General features: G+C 42.5%; 1 protein-coding gene and 1 long non-coding RNA gene across 9 annotated transcripts in view; one reads left to right on the top strand and one right to left on the bottom strand.

Annotated features, from left to right (window-relative positions):
- GRM7 (glutamate metabotropic receptor 7) overlaps window positions 1–23,367 on the top strand; it is an 896,695-nt gene that overhangs the window by 717,406 nt on the left and 155,922 nt on the right. The gene's annotated exons all lie outside the window — the stretch shown is intronic.
- On the bottom strand, window positions 6,214–23,288 carry LOC145520772 (uncharacterized). The gene is made up of 2 exons (XR_014064807.1): window positions 23,156–23,288; window positions 6,214–9,085 (listed from the first exon to the last, which is right to left on the bottom strand). It is a non-coding gene; the product is annotated as an uncharacterized LOC145520772 (long non-coding RNA).

The following is a 23,367-nucleotide window of genomic DNA, read 5'->3' as shown; positions in this document are numbered from 1 at the left end:
GATTGATTTGTGCATCCCAGTTAATCATGGTGTGTGATCCTTTTCACATACTATTGAATATGGGTTGCTAAAATTTTGTTGAAAATGTTTGCACTTACATTCATCAGGGATATTGGCCTATACTGTCTTTACTTGTTGTGTCCTTGTCTGGCTTTTGCATCAGAGTAATCCTGGCTTTGTAAAATGAGCTTGGAAGTGTTCACTTTTTCAATTTTTTGAGGAGTTTGAAAAGGATTTGTATTACTTCTTCATTAAATATTAGGTAGAATTCACCAATGAAGTCATATGGACCTGAAATTTTCTTTGTTGTGAGGTTTCTGATTGCTGATGTCATATCCTTACTAGTAATCTCTCCTTGAAGGTTTTGTATTTCTTCGTGATTTATTGTTGGTAGGTTGTATGTTTGTAGGAATTTTCCATTTCTTCCAGACTGTCTAATTGATTGGTATGTACTTGTTCATAGTAGTCTCTTATGATCCTTACCCTGGTTTAATTACTTAACCATTTTGTGTATCTACTCCTTTATTTATCAAATGAGAATGTCAATAATATTTATCTTAAAAGATTATCAGGAAGATTGAATTGGTTCATTCTTTTTATATGTGTATGTTGTCGTTCAGTCGCTAAGTCGTTTGACTCTTTGCAGCCCCATGGGCTGCAGCACACCAGGTTTCTCTGTTCTTCTCTATCTTCTGGAGTTTGCTCAAACTCATGTCTATCATGTTGACGATGCCATCCAACCATCTCATCTTCTGTTGCCCCCTTCTCTTCCTGCCCTCAATCTTTCCCAGCATCAGGGTCTTTTCCAATGAGTCAAATCTTCCCATCAGGTGGCCGGAATATTAGAGCTTCATATATGTATGTATATGTGCATATATACATTCCATATATATGGGATATATATATGTGTGTGTGTGTATCTGTGTATATATATGTATATGTATACAAGACACACACATACACACACCAGTCATGGTTGTATATGGTGAGGAAACAGCAGGAAGCAAAAGAGATTAATTTATCAGTCTATGTTCCAATGGATGGAAGAAAGACTTTGAATAAATATATGAAACGTGTACAGAATGTCAGACTTTGGCAGCTAATATGGAACAAAGTAAAGGGAAAAGGAAATACCAGAATCGGGGGACAGACAGTATTTGAGATTTTGCATAGGTGCTCAAGATCAACCCCAAATACTCTTGGGAAAGACTGATACTGAAGCTGAAGCTCCAGTATTTTGGTCACCTGATGGGAACAGCCAATTCATTGGAAAAGTCCCTGATGCTGGGAAAGATTGAGGGTAGAAGGAGAAGAGGGCATCAGGGGACGAGATGGTTGGATGGCATCACAGATGAAATGGACATGAACTTGGGCAAACTCTGGGAGATGGCAAGGGACAGGGAGGCCTGCTGTACTGCAGTCCATGGAGTCACAAAGAGTTGGACACGACTGGGTGAGTGGACAACAACCACAACTCAAAGAAGAACTCACCGAGCAGATGAACTGTGAGCAAAGAAACAAACTATGGGATCTGGGAGAAGAGCATTCCAGGTTGAGGGGGGATCATGGCAAAGACTGGAGGCAGAAGGAGGTCAGGAATGTTTGAGAGAACAGGGAGGGCAGACCTGTAAGGAGGGGCATGCTAGGACACATGCACGGAGGGGCAGGGGACACAGCACTGACCCATGTGTGAATCAGGTCGGATGAGAACGGGAAACTCTTAGAGGGTCTTGTATGACAGCGAGTTCATTTGACTTAGTGTTTTAAATAGAAACATCTGTTTCTGCTTTATTGACTATGCCAAAGCCTTTGACTGTGTGGATCACAATAAACTGTGGAAAATTCTGAAAGAGATGGGAATACCAGACCATCTGACCTGTCTCTTGAGAAACCTGTATGCAGGTCAGGAAGCAACAGTTAGAACTGGACATGGAACAACAGACTGGTTCCAAATAGGAAAAGGAGTACGTCAAGGCTGTATATTGTCACCCTGCTTGTTTAACTTATATGCAGAGTACATCATGAGAAATGCTGGGCTGGAAGAAACACAAGCTGGAATCAAGATTGCCGGGAGAAATATCAATAACCTCAGATATGCAGATGACACCACCCTTATGGCAGAAAGTGAAGAAGAACTAAAGAGCCTCTTGATGAAGGTGAAAGAGGAGAGTGAAAAAGTTGGCTTAAAGCTCAACGTTCAGAAAACTAAGATCATGGCATCTGGTCCCATCACTCCATGGGAAATAGATGGGGAAACAGTGGAAACAGTGTCAGACTTTCCTTTTTTGGGCTCCAGAATCACTGCTGATGGTGATTGCAGCCATGAAATTAAAAGACGCTTACTACTTGGAAGGAAGGTTATGGCCAACCTAGATAGCATGTTTAAAAGCAGAGACATTACTTTGCCAACAAAAGTCCGTCTAGTCAAGGCTATGGTTTTTCCAGTGGTCATGTATGGATGTGAGAGTTGGATGGTGAAGAAAGCTGAGCGCCACAGAATTGATGCTTTTGAACTGTGGTGTTGGAGAACACTCTTGAGAGTTTCTTGGACAGCAAGGAGATCCAATCAATCCATCCTAAAAGAGATCAATCCTGGGTGTTCATTGGAAGGTCTGATGTTGAAGCTGAAGCTCCAATACTTTGGCCACCTCATGCGAGGGGTTGACTCATTGGAAAAGACCTTAATGCTGGGTGGGATTGGGGGCGGGAGGAGAAGGGGACGACAGAGGATGAGATGGTTGGATGGCATCACCGACTCGATGAACATGGGTTTGGGTGAACTCCGGGATTTGGTGATGGACAGAGAGGCCTGGCGTGCTGCAATTCATGGGGTCGCAGAGAGTCGGACACAACTGAGCGACTGAACTGAACTGAACTGGCATCCATTTTATTTTATGTGAAATACTCAATACAGTCATGGCCTGGTATTTATTAAATAGATGAAATGCTCCATCAGTTCACTTCAGTCACCCAGTCATGTCCGATTCTTTGTGACCCCGTGGACTCCACGCTTCCCTGTCCTTCAACAACTCCTGGAGCTTGCTCAAACTCATGTCCATCAAGTCAGTGATGGCATCCAACCATCTCATCCTCTGTCATCCCCTTCTCCTGCCTTCAATCTTTCCCAGCATCAGGGTCTTTTCCAGTGAGTCAGTTTTTTGCATCAGGTGGCCAGAGTGTTGGAGTTTCAGCTTCAGCATCAATCCTTCCAATGAATATTTGGACAGATTTCCATTAGGATGGACTGGTTGGATCTCCTTGCAGTCCAAGGGACTCTCAAGAGTCTTCTCCAACACCACAGTTCAAAAGCTTCAATTCTCCAGCACTGATCTTTCTTTATAGTCCAATTCTCACATCCATACATGACTACTGGAAAAACCATAGCTTTGACTAAATGGACCTCTGTTGGCAAAGTAATGTCTCTGCTTTTTAATATGCTGTCTAGGTTGGCTCACGGCCCAGATAATCATGATGGTGTGATCATTCACCTTGAGCCAGATATCCTGGAATGTGAAGTCAAGTGGGCCTTAGAAAGCATCACTATGAACAAAGCTAGCGGAGATGATGGAATTCCAGTTGAGCTATTTCAAATCCTCAAAGATGATGCTGTGAAAGTGCTGCACTCGATATGCCAGCAAATATGGAAAACTCAGCAGTGGCAACAGGACTGGAAAAGGTCAGTTTTCATTCCAATCCCAAAGAAACGCAATGCCAAAGAATGCTCAAACTACCACACAGTTGAACTCATCTCACACGCTAGTAAAGTAATGCTCAAAATTCTCCAAGCCAAGCTTCAGCAATACGTGAACCGTGAACTTCCAAATGTTCAAGCTGGTTTTAGAAAAGGCAGAGGGGCCAGAGATCAAATTGCCAACATCCGCTGGATCATCAAAAAAGCAAGAGAGTTCCAGAAAAACATCTATTTCTGCTTTATTGACTATGTCAAAGCCTTTGACTATATGGATCACAATAAACTATGGAAAATTCTGAAAGAGATGGGAATACCAGACCATCTGACCTGTCTCTTGAGAAACCTGTATGCAGGTCAGGAAGCAACAGTTAGAAGTGGACATGGAACAACAGACTGGTTCCAAATAGGAAAAGGAGTACGTCAAGGCTGTATATTGTCACCCTGCTTATTTAACTTCTGTGCAGAGTACATCATGAGAAATGCTGGGCTGGAAGAAACACAAGCTGGAATCAAGATTGCCAGGAGAAATATCAATAACCTCAGATATGCAGATGACACCACCCTTATGGCAGAAAGTGAAGAAAAACTAAAGAGCCTCTTGATGAAGGTGAAAGAGGAGAGTGAAAAAGTTGGCTTAAAGCTCAACGTTCAGAAAACTAAGATCATGGCATCTGGTCCCATCACTTCATAGGAAATAGATGGGGAAACAGTGTCAGACTTTATTTTTTGGGACTCCAAAATCACTGCTGATGGTGATTGCAGCCATGAAATTAAAAGACGCTTACTGCTTGGAAGGAAGGTTATGACCAACCTAGATAGCATATTTAAAAGCAGAGACATTACTTTGCCAACAAAAGTCCATCTAGTCAAGGCTATGGTTTTTCCAGTGGTCATGTATGGATGTGAGAGTTGGACGGTGAAGAAAGCTGAGTGCCGAAGAATTGATGCTTTTGAACTGTGGTGTTGGAGAAGACTCTTGAGAGTCCCTTGGACTGCAGGGATAGCTAACCTGTCCATCCTAAAGGAGATCAGTCCTGGGTGTTCGTTGGAAGGACTGATGTTGAAGCCGAAACTCCAATACTTCGGCCACCTCATGTGAAGAGCTGACTCATTGGAAAAGACCCTAATGCTGGGAAGGATTAGGGGCAGGAGGAGAAGGGGATGACAGAGGATGAGATGGTTGGATGGCATCACTGACTCGATGGACATGGGTTTGGGTAAACTCCAGGAGTTGGTGATGGACAGGGAGGCCTGGCATGCTGTGATTCATGTGGTCGCAGAGTCGGACACGACTAAGCAACTTATCTGAACTGAGGTTGGTCATAGCTTTTCCTCCAAGGAGAAAGCATCTTTTAATTTCATGGCTGCAGGCACCTTCTGTAGCAATTTTGGTGTTCAAAAGAATAAAGTCTCTCACAGTTTCCACTGTTTCCCTGTCTTTTTGCCATGAAGTGATGGGACTGGATGCCATGATCTTAGTTTTCTGAATGTTGAGTTTTAAGCCAACTTTTTCACTATCCTCTTTCACTTTCATCAAGAGACTCTTCAGTTCTTCTTTGCTTTCTGCCATAAGCGTGGTATCATCTGGATATCTGAGGTTATTGATATTTCTCCCAGAAATCTTGATCCAGCTTGTGCGTCCTCCCACCTAGCGTTTCTCATGATATACTCTGCATATAAATTGAATATACAACTTTGACATACTCCTTTCCTGATTTGGAACCAGTCTGTTGTTCCATGTCGAGTTATAACTGTTGCTTCCTGACCTGCATACAGGTTTCTCAGGAGGCAGGTCAGATGGTCTCGTTTTCCCATCCTTGAAGAATTTTCCACAGTTTCTTGTGATCCACACAGTCAAAGGCCTTGGCATAGTGCATAAAGCAGAAGTAGATGTTTTTCTAGAACTTTCTTGTTTTTTCAATGATCCAGCCAATGTTGGCAATTTGATCTCTTGTTCCTCTGCCTTTTCTAAATCCAGCTTGAACATCTTGAAGTTCTCGGATCACGTACTGTTAAAGCCTGGCTTGGAGAATTTTGAGCATTAGTTTGCTAGTGTGTGAGAAGAGTGCAATTGTGCGGTAGTTTGAGCATTCTTTGGCATTGCCTTTCTTTGGGATTGTAATGAAAACTGACCTTTTCCAGTCCTGTGACCACTGCTGATTTTTCCGAATTTTCTGGCATCTTGAGTGCAGCACTTTCACAGCATCATCTTTTAGGATTTGAAATAGCTTAGCTGGATTCCATCACCTCCACTAAGTTTTTTCATAGTGATGCTTGCTAAGGCCCACTTGACTTTGCATTCCAGGATGTCTGGCTCTAGGTGAATGATCACACCATCGTGCTTATCTGGGTCATAAAGATTTTTTTTGTATAGTTCTTCTGAGTATTCTTGCCACTTCTTCTTAATATGCTCCATAAAATTTGGATATTTTTGTTTGAAGAATTAGCATCATCCACATTGGCATCATCATCATCTGTCTTGAATACATTTCCTAAAATTTACCAAGAGCCATACACACACACACATTTTTATTTTTTAATAAGAAAACCTTCATCTTCCCTCATTCCCTTATACAGCTATACTCACACCATGATCCCACTGTGGATGAAAAGCAAATGTGATGGGAAACACAAGAAACTGAGTCCTTGCACCAACCCTGCCCTGGAACTCAGCCTAGAAGCAGTTAAACCCAAGTGGAGCTGGGCAGTCTGGTGACTTCATTCCTAGAACCAGGCCTTAGGGCTCCTATATGTAATCAGGCAGTAATTTGAATACATTATAACAGCTTGGAGAGTCTTTTTACAACTCCTACCTCTTTACAGCTTTGATCTGACAATAAGAATTTGGCATTTCAAATACTGTTTTGATGCAGTCATTGCTTCTGGCAATTGCCCCGCTGTATTTCTCCTTTGGCCTTTTGTTAAGTGTAGCTTCATCCTGTAGCTATAGTGAGAGAATGGTTCCAAATCCACAGCTGTGTTCTGTGATTTTCTGTTTATTCACTCTGCTGCTTTTGACAGCTTCCAGTTTCCACCATTACTCATTCATTCATCCCACACATATTTATTGAATGCCTACTCTGTGGCAGGTAACTTTTCCAGGTGTTGGGGGACTAAAACAGAAAACAAGACAGTTCTCTGGCCTCCTGGAAATTACATTCTGGTGGAACAGTAAGAGAGTCCACAAACAAACAACTGGATGATGATGAGAAGAAAATTGGAGAAACACAGGAGGGGTTGGAATAGACTTTTCAGGAACTCTGTTTTAGGTAGGACTGATCAGGGAGGGTTTCTTGGAGGAGGTACTCTCCAATCTGCATGAAATGAAATAATAGAGGGAACAGCATGGACAGGGTCCCTCAGAGGAGAGGGACTTAGCTTGAAAAATAGAAGCCGGGGTTTAGAGGATGCAAGTAGGAGACAGAGTGAGGGAGAGCGCTGGGACTTCAGAATCCATTCAGAGCCGGATGGCTAACAACAGGAGTCTTCACAGTATGTTGTCCGATATATTTTGTAGAAAGACAACTTTTACTGCTTGTAGAGGGGAAAGGGGAAGATCAGAGAGGCCAGATAGAGGTTTCATAATCACCTGCATATTTGATAGAACTTTTGAAACCATACCCTTGACACAGTCCGTGGAATGAATAAAAATAAGTAAAAGTGATCTACCTGCAACAGAAGCATCACACATTCCTGCCTTTGGGGAACCTGTTTTTATCAGCCCAGTTAGGCAGGCAAGGTTCTACAGCTTCCCTGAAGTCACAAATCCCGTAGGCAGTGTCCCAGGGTTCCTGGCCCTAACTGGTCCTCTCTTCTGAAAGGTTGCTGCTGCGAGTCCCATGCTACGCTGGGATTCATGACCTCCGGAGGAGAGGATTTCGATCTAGGTCCAGAGACCAGGTTTGACCACTGGAGCTTTTTGTGTAACAGAATTTTATTAAAGTATAAGAGAGAGAACGCTTCTGACATAGACATCAGAAGAGGGCAGAAAGAATACCCACTTGCTAGTTTTTAGCGAGGTGTTTTATGTCTGTTAGCAAGCTATTAATCAGATAAGAGAGACACCGCAAGGCTGAGTGTATTTCACCAGGCCCATCTCCCATAATATGCATTTTTGAGATAAAATGGCAGAAGGTGTGTCATCCCAAGCCTTAAAACAATTGACCTGAATACTGGTTTGCTGAGCTATTATCAGCCCAAGGTTTGAGAAAAGAAAACAAGTTAGTCTTAGGAGGAACCACTGTGAAGAAAGGCAGATTCCAAAGCAAATACATCGTTTCATTCACAAAGCTTAAGAAAATAATCTCCACAAGAAAAACCCATTGGTTAGTTCAAGGCAGAACCAGTTGTGTCAACACAGAAATATAAGAAGCCTCTTTTAATTTTGTGTAGAGTAGGGGGAAAAAAAAAAAGTCTGCCACTTGCAGTTTATTTCCTCCTGCCACTTGGAGACCTCTGGCCTTCCTACCTGTTACCCTCTCGCTTCTCTGAAAAGATGTGGGTGTTTCAGGCCCTCCCACCTGCAGGTAGCCACCTGAGACAGTGCCAAGAAAGCAGGGGAGCCTCCCAGCGTTTCCTGCCCCGAAGCCCACTCAGCACATTTTCCAGTGCACCTGCCTGCCATGAATCAGGACCGCGAGGAGGGGGCCTGTGACTGCCTCCCGCACACGCCAGGGGCTGCCGATCACACCGCCTGTGCGGAGAACTCTGTGGACTCGCAGAGTGAGGAGCCTGCCCATCAGTCCTCCGTGGCCTGCCTCTGTGCCAGGCAGAGAGAACAGAGCTGACCAAGACATCGTCTTTTCTCTTCCTAGGGACTATTACACTGTATTGGCTTCCTAATGAGTTCACTTATCAACATTTAACATTTTTTTATTTATTTTTTGCTGCGCTGGCTCTTCATCGTGGCATGCGGGCTTTCTCTAGCTGCGACGCGCAAGCTTCTCATTGCAGTGGCTTCTCTTGTTGCAGAGCACAGGCTCTAGGGCACACAGACTTCAGGAGTTGTGGCGCATGGGCTTAGTTGCTCTGCAGCATATCGTATCTTCCCGGACCAGGGATCGAACCCATGTCCCCTGCATTGGCAGGTGGATTCTTACCCAGTGGACCACCAGGGAAGTCTCTATAAACATCTTTTATGTAAATATAGGAGTGGCAGGACTAACAGCAGGGTGCATTTCCAAAAAAATGAACTTCCCAACCTGTCTCCTAGACAGGCCTGGAAACCCATCATAAGCGTGTCATATCAAAGCAGGTAGCAGAGGTGAGCCGCAGCCCAGCTGATTGGAGATTCCAGACACACCTCTGAGCACCATCTGGGCCTCTGCTGGAGCATCTGCAGTCTCTTCTCCATGCTCAGGGCCCTCCCACAACGATCAAGATGAGACATATGATCTAGGAGAAACCAGCAGATGGCGAGTTGCCTAATCTCTCTCGGGGGTTAAAAGCGTCAACTCAACATCATTGTGGGAGGAGGGGTAAAGTCGCCATCTATTTGTGGACCTTTCTGTGTGTGTGTGTGTGTGTGTGTGTGTGTGTGTGTGTGTGTGTGTGTGTGTGTGTGTGTGTGTGTGTGTGTGTGTGTGTGTGTGTGTGTGTGTGTGTGTGTATACATGTGTGTTTCTGATGTAGTCCACATTTTCTCATCTTATGTGCTCTGCTGCCTTTTATTGCTAAGAAATGATATAGTCAGTCAGTTGGTTCATTCATTCATTTATTCATTCCTTCTTTCATTATGTATTTAGGAACACCACTTTTGTGCCTGGCACTGTCGAGGCTGTGTGAACAGTGATCAAAATTGACAAGGCTCATGTTTTTGCAAAACTTACGTTCTAGTGAGAGAGAAAGCTTAACGTACCATTTCAGAGAGCCTTGGGTATTCTGAAAAAGTAGAACAGGTAAAGGGGGAATAGACGGTAGCTAGGGAGAGCAGTGCAGCTTCAGATTTGATGGCCATGGAAGGCTTCATGGAGGAGCCTTGATATTTAAGATGAATCAGTGATGAGAAGGATCCAGAGGGTAAACATGATCTGTTCAGCTCACTCACACTGAGGAACCAAATACTTCCCTTTATCCTTTCCCTCCCCTATACCTTTATTTCTTTGTTCACCATATATGCATTGGGCATCTACTTTATGCCCAAGAGTTTATAAAAGAGTTTATGAAAGAGTTAAAGGATCATATTACCTGTTTTCATGGTATTTCAGTTCTAGTGCAGGAGAAACATATTAAATTTAGCAAATGAAAGTGTAATATAATAGCAGTTGCTTAAATGCTGTGATATGATGGGATTGAGAGAGGGGAGGCTTTGGTGGGGGGGTTACACTTGAGCAGAGAATAAGGCAGGGGAAGGAGCTATGAATTTTCCTTCATGTAGGGGGCAGAGGATGGAGGTGGGTGAGATGGGTGAGCAAATGCAAGCACAAGAGCTGAGACAGGGGCATCGCTTCCTAGAGGAGGAGCAAAGAGGCAGAGCGGGCAGGAAGGGTCCAACAGGGGCAGGAGCCAGATCGTTGAACGGTGTGGGCCATGGTGAGAAAGTTCGATTTTATTCTACACTGTATGGAAGTCATTGGAAAATGTTGAGGAAAAACATGATGTGACCTGACTTACGTTTTACTCAGACCATCTGACTGTTGTAAAGAGAATAGACTCTAGAGGTTAAAGTAGAAGCAGGGAGATGCGGTAGGGAGATGAGGAAGCGATTACTATAATTCCAGCGAGAGATGACAGGAACCTGGTTGTGGAGGAAAACTGGAAGAGCTGACAAGATGTCGTTTTGATAGGGAGATGTGAGGATGAACTAGACAGAATCTGGGGATTGGTTTTATCTGTACCTCACTCATCCTGCCTGACTCTTTGCGACCCTATGGTCTATAACCTGTCAGGCTCCTCTGTCCATGGAATTGTCCAGGCAAGAATACTGGCGTAGGTAGCCATTCCCTTCTCCAGGGGATTTTCCCGACCCAGGGATTTAACCCAGGTCTCCCACATGGCAGGCAGACAGATGCTTTACCATGTGAACCACCAGGGAAGCCCCTGGTTTTATATGGGGAATGAGCAAAAGGGAGAAATCTAGATGGCTGTGTGGCTGTCAGGGTGAAGAGCTGGGTAAATGGCAGTGTCACTTCCTAAAATGGAAGCAGCTAGGGAAGGGATCCCACGAAAGATAGTGACGGTGTCAGGAAGGGCTGGATACACGATTCTGAAATCCAGGAGAGATGCTAGGGGTTATCAAATTACCAGTGATGCATTAAACGTTGAGAACTCCATGAGATCATTTAGGTGTGACTTTAGGCAGAAAGGTCAGAGGAATGATCCTGAGGATGTACTGATATTTAGAACTAAGGAAGAGGAGGAGGAGGTAGCAGGGAAGCTGCCCAAGAACATCCAGGTAGAGGCAAAGAGAACTGGGTGAGAACCATCTGCCAGAGGCCAAGGGGGAGGAGATGATCAGGAAAAGAGGAGTAAAAGGTCGGATACTGCTGAGAAGTACAGTAAAATAGAAACCAAGATTCACCCATTGGATTGGGCAGTGGGGTCATCAACGGAGACCTCAGAGAGTGATCTGAGGGAATAGCAGAAGTGAAAAGTTAATTAGAGTAGATGCAAGGGAGAATGGGAAGACAAAGTTACATCAGTGAGCATAGTAAATGCTATGAAAGGGATTTACTGTAACAATTTCATAGAACAGCCAAGGATAGCTATAGAGAACCAAGCGGTGGGTGGAGAATGGGGTAGGCTCGAAGGGGAGGGTGCCTTTGAATGTTTGTGTGGTCAAGACAATGATCTTGCCAAGAGAGAAAACTGAAAAGAACAGAAGAGCGAGGGGACCATCATAAGACCGACATGATTGTTGTTATTTGCTTATTTGTTATTTACAATCTTTTAAATCTGTAAAAAAATGTCTTTACAGCTTTCAGATCATACAAAACAGGCTAGGTACAGGTCACAGCTGGCCCTTGAGGTATAGTTTGCTGACCCCTGCTCTCCAGTGGACTAGTGAGTTATCTTCCTTGACTGTAATTGGATACACTGATTTTAGCACATTACTTCTTCTATTGCATATGTGGAGGGGTCCTCAAACTGCAGGCCACCGCCCAGTACCTCCTGTCAGATCAGCAGCAGCATTAGATTAGAAATCTAGTATACAATCCTTGGAGAAGGAAATGGCAACCCACTCCAGTATTCTTGCCTGGAAAATCTCACGGACAGAGGAGTCTGGTGGGCTACAGTCCATGGGGTCGCAAAAAAGTTGAACACGACTTAGCAACTAAACAACAAAATCAGTGCACAATAAATGTAATGTGCTTGAATCATCCTGCAACCGTCTACCCTCACCCTCATCCATGGAAAAGTTATCTTCCCCAAAACCGATCCCTGGTGCCAAAAAGTTGGAGACCTCTGCATTAGACGATATTCACAGTAAGGCTTCAGAATGCTTTGTTTCTCGGTATGGCTCATTTTTTTGTGTTTGTTTCCATGAGGATGAGATTTTTAAAGTGTGTTATGTGCTGGAACAATGTCCGGCACTAGAAGTTAAAATTGCAGCTGTCAACAAATTGATCCCATAGTGCTGGCCGATGCCAGGGATGGAGGGGATGAGGATGGAAGCAGCGCATGCTCGGGTTGACCAGGACGTGTCACAGATAAGGAAAAGGGGGAGTTCTGGGATGGAAAACAGAGCCCTTGTTATATCGGAGACAGTAGGGATCGCTCATCTCTTTCTACCTCCTACTCTTCCAACAGCTAGAGAGTGAAAGAGAGCTTCACTGTCAGGAAGGCCAGAGGACAGAGTCCTCTTGACCATAGACACCAGGTATTTTAGCCTTGGGAACGGTAAAATTTGCATGCATATCAGTACCTTCTCTAGATCTCAAGACTCTCTTCTACCGTCATCAGTATCTAATGTAAAGATGTAAAGACCTAGTCAGTCCAGCCTAGGGAACGAAGACCACTCCGCACATCCCAGTGGCTGGTGACACCGTCAGGTTTGATGAAGGTTAGGCAGAGACTCTCTCTCTTCTAGGGATGCTTTCTAGAACACGTGACTTCAGAGGTGGCAGTAATAGGGGAGGGTCACGGAGAGTCTGGGAGATGCAAGGGAGGACCTGGGAACTGGGCAAGCTGTAGCTCTGCCCCCAGGATATGCTGTCACCACCCACCTGTCCTTTGGTAACACAGGTACTATTCGGTCATATTCCCCACCCACTTATCCAGCATCCTCAGTGAAGACACAATGCCCCCAACCCTTCCAACAGAAGAAAGATACTTTGAAACATTTTAATGTTACCATCAAAGGAGTCTCTTGCTTATGCACTTTGATTACGGGGTCTTTCTAAATAGGAGTATAATTGCTTAACAATGTTGTGTTAGTGTCTGTTGTACAATGAAGTGAGTCAGCTATATGTAAACATACATCCCCTCCCTCTCGGGCCTCCCTCCCACCCACCCCCCGTCCCACTAATAGGATTTTCAGAAAGTTGAGCAAGAAGTTGTCCTTCAGAAGACACTATACCAACTTGGAACAACTGTAAAATTAATTTTAGAAGTTGTGACCTTTGCTCAAGTTTCTGAAAATTCTGTCGGCAGTTCTGTAGTTAATCAGGCACACTTCAAAGTGGTCTAGACACACATACTTCCTGACAGGGCAGAAGAGTTGGTCCGTGCTGAAAAAAATACATATTTGCATCAATAGTGAAATAATCAGTAATTGACTTTGGTGTATTAAAAGTGGAGTAGCGATGACTTGAAATGTGCATTTGACTTTCCAGAAGAACTACCAGTTTGAATTTAATGAGGATATCTAGAGTTAATGAAAGCAAAAGAATGCAGGGCCTTTTTTTCTTAAATCTTCATATTTTCTGCTTGGAAGAGAATTCTCAGAGAATTCTCACGCACAGGATATTTGAACTGGAAGGAACTATAGATGTAATCTGGTCCACTTATTTTATTCTCTACAGATCTGAGGACAGAGACTCAGATTGGAAATGACCTGCCCAAGGGTCCCATCAACATTGGCAGCCTTGATTTCATCTAACTGGGCTCATGTAAATTATGTTTCCCATAATGCACTGAGAGCACCTCAATATCTTTACTAATGGCCTTTTTTATCATTTTTTGAAATCATTCTTGATTTTATTTATTACAAAAGTAATGTTTGTCATAAAAAGTAAACACCGGAAATTTTATAGTCTTTTGTTCTTTTTCTTTTTACTATGAAGTTTTAGTGCTTTAATACATTTATATTAATATAATGTATTAATACATTAATACAAATGTATTAATACAATGCACATGTATTTTAATAATAATAAATTTATTAACACAAATACATGTATTTTAACACATTTACTTCCTACTAGCTATTGTACATGCCTGGAGTGGTTCAGAGCATCACTCGAGAATGTATTATGGGCATATGTTTACACTTTAGTCCCTGTATCCTGAATGAGTGATGAAAAATCTGGTCCTCAAAACACTAGCATTCAGCTTTTGCACTAACACGTGGTGTGTGAGTTCTAGTAGTTGGGAGCCTGCTCTTCTCCTCTACACAGTTGCTGGCACAGGGACATCTCTGCTTGCTTCAGCATCGGAAGGAAAATGCAGGCTCAGTGACCAGCAGAGCACCGCATGGAGAAGCAGTCTTTACATGACTGTGAAAGCTGGGGAGGGATTGGCTGAAGGACACAGGAGAGCAACTGACAAAGGATCTTGGTGTCTCGAAGTTCTGGTAGATTACTGGCAACTTAAACCCGTGTAGCCCTAGGTAAGGTTGTTACCTACCTGCTATTATTTCAGGGGCACGCAGCTAGGGGCTGGGTTTTCAGACCCAGACATATGTGGTTGGGGAGATGTGTTTCTAGTGAAGAGTTAAAGGTTGTTCAGACCCTTTGAAAGTCCCTCCTGTTTTGTTTTTTTTTTTTTGAATGATAGAGTGGTATATTTCATCAGCTGTTCTGTCACCTTAGCAACAGTTCAAGCAAACAAAGCAAACAGATCATTTAGCATTGGTCATACAAAAAACATATCTGGACAACTCAAGTTTTTACTGAAGTTGTTGAGCTGCCTAGAAATGTTGGCACTGCGGAGACACAATGGTTGTCACCGGGAAAGGAATTCGTTCTCATAGTTACATTGTTCAAAAGGCACACAACGGCACCATGATTTTTATGCTCCTTATTGTTTTTTTCTTCCAGTGGATACTTAAAAATCAATTTATTTTTATTCTGGTGTGTACCAGGGGTATAGTGTTGGTTAGGATGAAAAAGCAATTTTAATTTAGTGGGAAATGGATTTTCTTTATCACAGAGAAAAGCGTAGACTATGAGAGACACAGCAAATACAACTCGCAATCTCCATCCCCGGGGCTGAGGTGGGGAGATGGGACTGACAGGAGGACGAGCTGGAATTTTGATAATTCTGTTTGAATTTCTCCTTAGAGCTCTTAGTTGTCAATAAAAACTCGTGGTTAGCAACACAAATGACCTAGTTATTCCTTTCCTGTTGAACTGAGTGTTCAGAAGCAGCAGCAGTGGTCTACCTGTGTTGCCGCCAGCAACTGTTCTCTCTTCTTAGGGCATCAGTTTCCCCATCCATTAAATTGATTTTACCATCATCTTAAGTCTCAGATTCTTAAGTTAACTGAGAAAATGTCTTCTAATTTGCCCATATCATCTCAATCAAGGTTTTTTGACTATAACTGACTATAGATTATAGTGACTCTGGGAAAATTGATGTTTAACTGAATTGATGAATAGACCCATTCATTTCTAAAGCTGCGTCTGCACTTTCCTTTCTATAATTATATTGTTGTCATTTCCTGTCCTATTTCAGCCAATTCTTATGCTGTTTCCTTATTATAGTTATTTAAGTGTGTGTGTCTGTGCACATGCACGTGAGTGTGTGTGTGTGTGAATATGAGAGACAGAGAGGAGCAACCCATCCTCACTGATGCAACTTCATTCATAGCCTTTTGCTGTTTTTCTGTTATCCAGTTACTTTGTCTTTAATCCCCAGTGCTCACCATGTTTTGCCCTGCCATAGGGTCTTTGCACATGTTAAAAACTCACAGACATATTCAGATCACATTATACTCATTACAGCTACCTAAGTGTATCATTGATGTTCATCACTACTTTGTAATTCTACTGGCTAATTAAACCCTCCACCGTGATCTTATTATTCAAGGCATTGATAGGGCAGCATGTATATGATAATATCACAGTTTTAAAAGCACTTTCCTAACTTTAACATATCTTCTTCCTTTGTAATGCCCTGTATCTTATCCTATGTATCTAAAGGCAGTATTAGGATAAAAGGTCCACAGGTTTCCCCAAATTGCCAAAGAGGCCTTTGAGTGCCTCAAAGCTGAAGAAAATCTGTATGAATCCATAAGTTAGGGAGAGCAGGGGTTGTGTCTGGCTCCATGTATCAGAGTTTTTGGCAGACTACTGGTGCTAAATAATTGCATACTGAGTAAAAACAAAAAAAATGCAGAGATAGAAGGTTGGAGAAGAAAAGCATTCAGAAATATAACCTGTGAAAGTTGCTCAGTCACGTCCGACTCTTTGCGACCCCATGGACTATACAGTCCATGGAATTCTCCAGGCCAGGATACTGGAGTGAGTAGCCTTTCCCTTCTCCAGTGGATCTTCCCAGCCCAGGGATCGAACCCAGGTCTCCCGCATTGCAGGCAGATTCTTTATCAGCTGAGCCACAAGGGAAGCCCAAGAATACTGGAGTGAGTAGCCTATCCCTTCTCCAGTGGATCTTCCTGACCCAGGAATCAAACTGGGATCTCCTGCAATGCAGGCGGATTCTTTACAAACTGAGCTATCAGGGAAGCCCTGATGTAACTTGCTGAAGTTTAATTCTTGGAGAAAAGGTATATTAAGCCTTTTGTATATTTAAAATGGTTAGGCCACAAAGAACAGAAACCTGACTCAAGCTGCCTAGAAAACCAAAGAGATGTTTGTTCATCAAGTCCAGAGTGGCCAGGCTTTCGGTAGAATGCGGTCAGTGTCTCCACAGGCCATTGGGAGTACAGGTTCTGTCCATGTTTGTGTTCTGCTGTCTGCATTCTAGATCACAAGATGCTGAGGGTGACAGCTTCTTTGTTTGTGTCCAGTAGCAAAGCGAGACCCTCATCCCATTCACAGGAAATACATTCTCCCTGTCAGTCTTGTGAAGCTAATGTAGAAGTCATGCCATTCCCTGAACCAACAGTAGCTGCCAGGGGAATGTCACATGTCAGTTGGGTAAGACCCAACAGAATCCAGCATGGCAGCCGAGGTGGGCAGATTAAGGATAGAAACAATAGACCATGCAGGAAGGAGGAGAGGAGACATGTGGGGTGGGCAACAGGCAGAGTCAGAGACTCATAATGCTTCAGGAAGGCTCATCAGAGAACACATACTAGCAGACAAAACCAAAAAACAAAAACACGGCCATTCTATGTATGTTCAACGCTCATGTTTGTCCAGGACAAGGGGAGAGCCAGTCTGAAAGGCAGCTTGCTCCTCCCCATAATGACATAGAGATTTGCAGGCCTGCCACCCGGAGGGGAGATGCCGTCTCACAGTGGTGACCATTCACGTGTCTCCAGTCTTGTCCCCTGTGTCCTGGCATTCGGCATCAGGGAATGACTAATGCATCATTAGCCTTCCATTGATTTCCTGAAATTTCCGCTCTTGGAAATCTTTATGAAGATGCCATTGTAGTTAATTTGCCTGCTACTGTTTCATAATAAAGAAAGTTACTTCGGGAGACATTATGGTTTTATAAGCTAGAATTCTCTAAGGTAGGCTGGTAGTCAGCGTGAAATTCTTTGAAGCTTGCAAGTTTTGGGCTTTGATGTTTTTTTGGTAGAAAATCGGTATTCTGGCATCATTGCCAACTATGAGTAATTATTCCAGCCACCTATATACTATTTCCAGAGGCTAGTTGGCAGCAGGGTATGAAAGAATAAGTTAAGCTTGTAAGTTTTAGGTTGTCTGACAAGCAAAGCATCTACTGTCAAAAGAGGGGTTATCTTGTGAAATTTTTATAGTAGGGAATGAGACATACCATTACAGACATCCAATTTCCTTCAAAAAAAGATGCGCACCTCAGAAAGGGACTGTCTGGTACAACTCCCGTTGAATATGGCACTCATGCTCAGATTGTTGTTGTTGAGTCATAAGTTGTGTCTGACTCTTTGCCACCCCATGGGATGTAACCGCCAGGCTCCTCTGTCCCTGGGGTTCTCCAGGCAAGAATACTGGAGTGGGTTGCCATTTCCTTCTCCGGGGGATCTTCCCCACACAGGGATCAAAACTGCGTCTCCCGTGGCTGCTGCATTGGCAGGTAGATTCTGAGCCACCTGGGAATCCCAATGCTGAGATACGGGCCTTGAATCAAACTTGTCTATTTTCAGTTAATACGAAAGAGCTTAGATCTCCTTCCTGAAGCCCCAGACATACACCTTTACTTAATGGGGAAAAAAATAAATCTGTCCAGTTAGATCTTGAATCCACAAGCCTGAGGCTGCCTTTTGTAACCCGGGAAAAGGCAGGCCGTTGCTGGTTACTGTGGTGTGTCACTTAATGGAAGTTGTTGTTTTTGCCTATTTGTTTTTCTAGCTGCCCTCTGCTGCCAAATTTATATTATCTTATGATACATGTCAACTTCCCAGGTGACTCAGGGGTGAAGAACCCGCCGGCCGAGGCACGAGACTCAGGTTCGATCCCTGGGTAGTAAAGGTCCCGTGGAGGAGGGAAAGGCAGTCGACTCCAGTATTCTTGCCTGGGAGATCCCGTGGACGGAGGAGCCAGGCAGGCTACAGTCCACGGGGTCACAAAGAGTCAGACATGAATGAGCAACTAACCAACAGAAGAAACATGATACATGTCAGAGACCAGGACCCCTAATAGGGCAGAAACAGGACTAGAATAACAGAGTCATCCTTCTGAGTTTTGGTGCCTTCCAGAGAATGAAACTGTGCAGTTGAGTTGTTTCCAGAATACAGTTCATAGCAGTGGCATCTTGTATTTTCCTTAAGATACTGTCATATTCAAATGCACTATTGGACTTACATATTTACTTTACTCATTGTTCCTGTCCCTCCTTCAGAGTGTAAGTTATAGTGAAAAGATTTTGTCTATTTTCCACCTGATTATCATATTTGTCATAAGTTTTAGTCAAGCAGGAAGGTGGGATGGAAGTTAATTTGATCCTTTTGAAAAAAAGCCCAACTTTGCCAGCAATTTCAAAGAAACACTCCTGTGCACAGTGCTTCTTTTATTGTATAGCTGCTCCACCCAGATAGTGCAAGCAACTGAAAAGAGAAAACCAAAGAAGCACAAATGTGTATGGAGTAAAGATAACTTGATATGAATGTACAAATAGATCCAAATTTGGCTTTTGCTATAGGGTTGGGGTGGGGGGTGGTTGGAAAAAGTCAATTTCACTCCTGGAAATACTGCACAGACTTATCTCCTTGTCTGTAAACAAGAATTATTTTACATTAGTGAGTTAACTATAAGTTATGAAGTGTGAGATACCTGAAAGGCAATGAAAGGCCAGATCAGGTAACTAGAAGGGCTTGCTCTAAAAATGCATAGTTTTCCACTACACATTTCCACAGTTTGTCATCATTTTGCATAATCTCAGTTTTCTTAGTCTTCTCCCCTTTGGATCACAGAAATCTCCAAAAAAGTTTATTCTTAAAAAAAAAAAATTAGTATAGTTGAATTACAATGTTGTGTTAATTTCTGCTATATAAGTGATTCAGGTATACATATATACATATGTTTTTTTTTAATATTCTTATCCATTATGGTTTATCATAAGATATTGAATATAGTTCCCTCTGCTACACAGGAGGACCCTGCTGTTTATCCAGTTTTTCTTGACTGCAAATAAGCCTGAGTTTATGAGGCTTGGCCTGTTTATTGACATAGATGCAGCTAGTGTTAATTTACTATCTGCAACAGCTTAAGTTTGCTCTGTTGGAAGTCTTTGTAAGGAATCCCAGATTGGACCTTGAAAGGCTGTACCATTCACCATTCTGAGGCCAGAAGGCCAGCTCCAGTTCTGCAGGGGAAGCCTGCTAGATTTCCCCTTCAGTATTTATAAATTTGGATAAGCTTATCTCTTCTTGAATTTCCTGAATTATTCCAGGACTCTTGGCCTGCCAGAAAGTGACATTCCTTTTCACTTGCAGTGCTGAGACCCCTAAAGCCAGATAGCAAACTCTTTTTCTTGTGAGGGCTCCAGAAAAGTGAAAGTGATAGTTGCTCTGTTGTGTGAGACTCTTTGTGACCCCATGGAGTGTACCCCACGAGGCTCCTCTGTCCATGGGACTCTCCAGGCAAGAATACTGGAGTGGGTTGCCATTTCCTTTTCCAGGGGATCTTCCCTCCGCAGGGATGGAACCCAGGTCTCCTGCATTGCAGGCAGATTCTTTACTATCTGAGCTACCAGGGAAGCCCTGGGGCTCCAGAAAAGTCAGTGTTATTTCCTTAAATGTGGCTTGCCATACTCGATTAAACAAATATCATCCTCGAGAATAATATACTAGGCAAAGCTTTGGTTGCAAAACCAGTATTTCCTATGTGTTTTGGGGAAAAAAAAGGGGGACAGATGCTTATTTAATCTATGCAAATAATGATACAGTTATGTGAAGTAGATAAATTCAGTAAGTTTCTGAACTGGGGTTGGGAGAGTCAGTGAAGAAGCACAAATCAGAGAGCAGTTCAAATGCTTCATCTCCCTTTACCAAAGCGGAACCTACTGAATCTGTGCTGAGTTACAGAGAGCTTAAGGAGGAAAAGAGAGTCACCTTATCTATTCGAAAAGTAAGACTTTAGGCCACATCAAGCAAATAACAATACAGTTTATCTTATTAGTCCATTCAGTCCTAGGTAATTAATTTTTATTCCATTTGGACTATTGGGTAAGACCTTTATGAAGCTGCCTCTTTTTTTTTTTTTTTTTTGTAATTGATGAGTTCTGGAAATCTTTGTAAGGTCTGAAAGTTGTGCTAATGATACTGTCCAGGTCAGATAGAGCCCTTTCCCTCGGGGTTCTGAGAAGGTCCGTAGCTGATTACAGAGCCTTCAGAGAAAAGTCAGAGGGAAATGAAGTGACTTATGGTGGCTGTGGTTAACCTGAAGGTTCATTGAAAGTTCAAATCAAAAATAATGCAACTGGCAAGGAAATTTGGTTGTTCCTGTATCATGTCAAGTCATGAAAAAGCTAATCCTGGAAAAGTTTTAGACAGGATACTTCTAAGAATCATGGTTAAGGCTACTCACAAAGAAGAGAATGGCTGCTACCTATCTTTTATATACAATAAATGAAAATAATTTTTACAGAGGAAACAGTGTGGATGCATAACATAATAATTTTGAGACCTAATTTACATAAGATACCAATGATGTACCAAGAATATGGCAGGGATGTCAACTAATGAGATTCAGTAGTTCTGAAGTAGGTCGTAGATGTCTGTATTTTTAGAAAACTCCTTAGGTAAGGCTGCTGTTTATCCCTAATTAAAATCCATTGTTCTAGAAAATGCTAGATTTAAATGAAAGAAGTGATGCTGTGGCCAAGAAAGCCTTTTGATTAATGAATGAAATTATGGAAGGTAACATTATACAAGGAAACTGCACACTTTTTTGGTAGAAGGTCAATTGGTACATCTTTTTGCAGGTGGGTTATAACTTCTCTGTGACTGCCGACTACTCACATTTGCTATAATAGTGCAGAAGCAGCCATAGACAGTATGTCAACAAATGAGCTTGTCTATGTTCCAGTAAGACTTTATTTATAAAAACAGGCAGTGGGCCATTGTTGACCAGTGTCTGTACTGTGCTGTTTCTGCCTGCTATCATCAGAGAAAGCATAAGCAAAAGTCTGAAGGAAAGAAACATACAGAGTGAAGACACTGGTGAATCTCTAGGAACTGCCCACAAACCATGTAATTTCTGATTATTTATATTTGTAACATTGACCTTATACAAATTTAATCTGGGGAAGGCTCATCAGCTTTTCTAAGTTAACTTTCCCCCGTGTGACTCATAAGTAGTAACACAGCAAATGAATCTATTTCTAGTTCCTCTCTTTTTATCAGGTGAGAGAGCAAATCTTTGTGATTCTAGAGGCTCTCTTTGAAATCTCAGAGATAGTTTTAGGCATAAAAGATAACCTGAGAGCTTTACACTTTTTCCTACATTAAGAATCTCATTTGTGGAAAACTTTTTTTGTTAGAGATGCTTTGCATTCTTGATGATGTGACAATAAAACCCAAGGTAAGCATACAAACTGATAACGTTTGTAAAGAAATTGAGCTTCTTTATAAAAGTGAGAACGCTTTGTTTTCTTAATAATCAAGGCATAATAGGGTTTCCCTGGTGGCTCAGACATTAAAGAATGTGTCTGCAATGCAGGAGACTTGGGTTTGATCCCTGAGTCAGGAAGATCCTCTGGAGAAGGGAATGGCAACCCACTGCAGTATTCTTCCTGGAAAATCCCATGGACAGAGGAGCCTGGCGGGGGCTACAGTCCATGGGATCACAAAGAGTCAGACACGACTGAGCAACTAACACTTTTACTTTCTTTCAAAGGCATTATAAGGTCATCAGAAGGCATCGAAAGTCTTGCAAAATGAAATATTTGTTACCTAGGTAGATTAAACAGGAAAAATGTAAGTCTTCATATTGCAGCTTATTGAGTTAATCAGTACATGAAAAAAAGAAGTGCACCATAGCTGAAGAAATTTACTAATATTTGACTACATTTATAGCTTTTTAGATTCAGGTCCCATAAACAAGGGCAAATGCATTTTATCCTCCAAGTAGTGTCAATCATGCTCTTTGTAATTCTGGACAAACCGACACTTCATTTTAGGACAGATCTCAAGAGGTCCATGAGTTCAGAACTAATTGTATATTATCACTAAGATGTTTTTAATACACAGTGTTGTCATCTGTGGTATCATCACCTGAATCATTACATAAGCCTTGTAAAAATGGTTTCCTTTAAATTTCCAACATGGTAAATATTGATATTTTTAATTTACAAATAAAACCTCCTTTGAGTCTTCAGTAAGTTTTAAGAATGTAAGAGTAGAAGGTGTGTACAGAGTGTAAAGTTTAGAGTCTAAAGGAGACAAAAACAACACCAAAAATGTGATTTTCCACTTCCCTTGAAAATACAGTCTCTGAGTAGGAAGCAAACATAATTAAGTTAGCAGTACAATATTCTCTATTAGAAATGATGTAGATATCCAAAATTCCAGAGAGGCTGGGAAATGGTATATTAGGCAGTGAGGGAATTGACATATATGTATGTGGATGGGGAGATTTAGTGGACAGAGGAAAAGTGATGATGAGGCAGGCTGGGGTGGGGTGGAAATTGCCAGAAACACTTCCTTGAGTAGGGGAGAGTAGATGAGCCCCAGAGCACCAGTGTAACAATTACCTGAACTGAGGATAGATGGTCCATCCTGTCACCAGGAGGGAAGCAGGGTCCGTGGGCACAGATGTATATCACTGAGTAAATGTGGATTTGGAAGATGGTGGAAATTTCTTTTTGGTGGCATCTATCCTGTGAACTAGAATGGAAAGTCATCAAATGAGGATGAAGGCTAGGGGTGGAGGTGTTAAGGTCTTAAGGAGAGGGGACAGTATATG

This window comes from Giraffa tippelskirchi, chromosome 9 (assembly GCF_054371585.1).
Source record: "Giraffa tippelskirchi isolate mGirTip1 chromosome 9, T2T-mGirTip1v1.2.pri, whole genome shotgun sequence".
In the NCBI taxonomy this organism is placed as follows: Eukaryota; Metazoa; Chordata; class Mammalia; order Artiodactyla; family Giraffidae; genus Giraffa; species Giraffa tippelskirchi.
The sequence above is the reverse complement of the archived record's forward strand: the minus strand, read 5'-3'. Positions and strand labels throughout refer to the sequence as shown.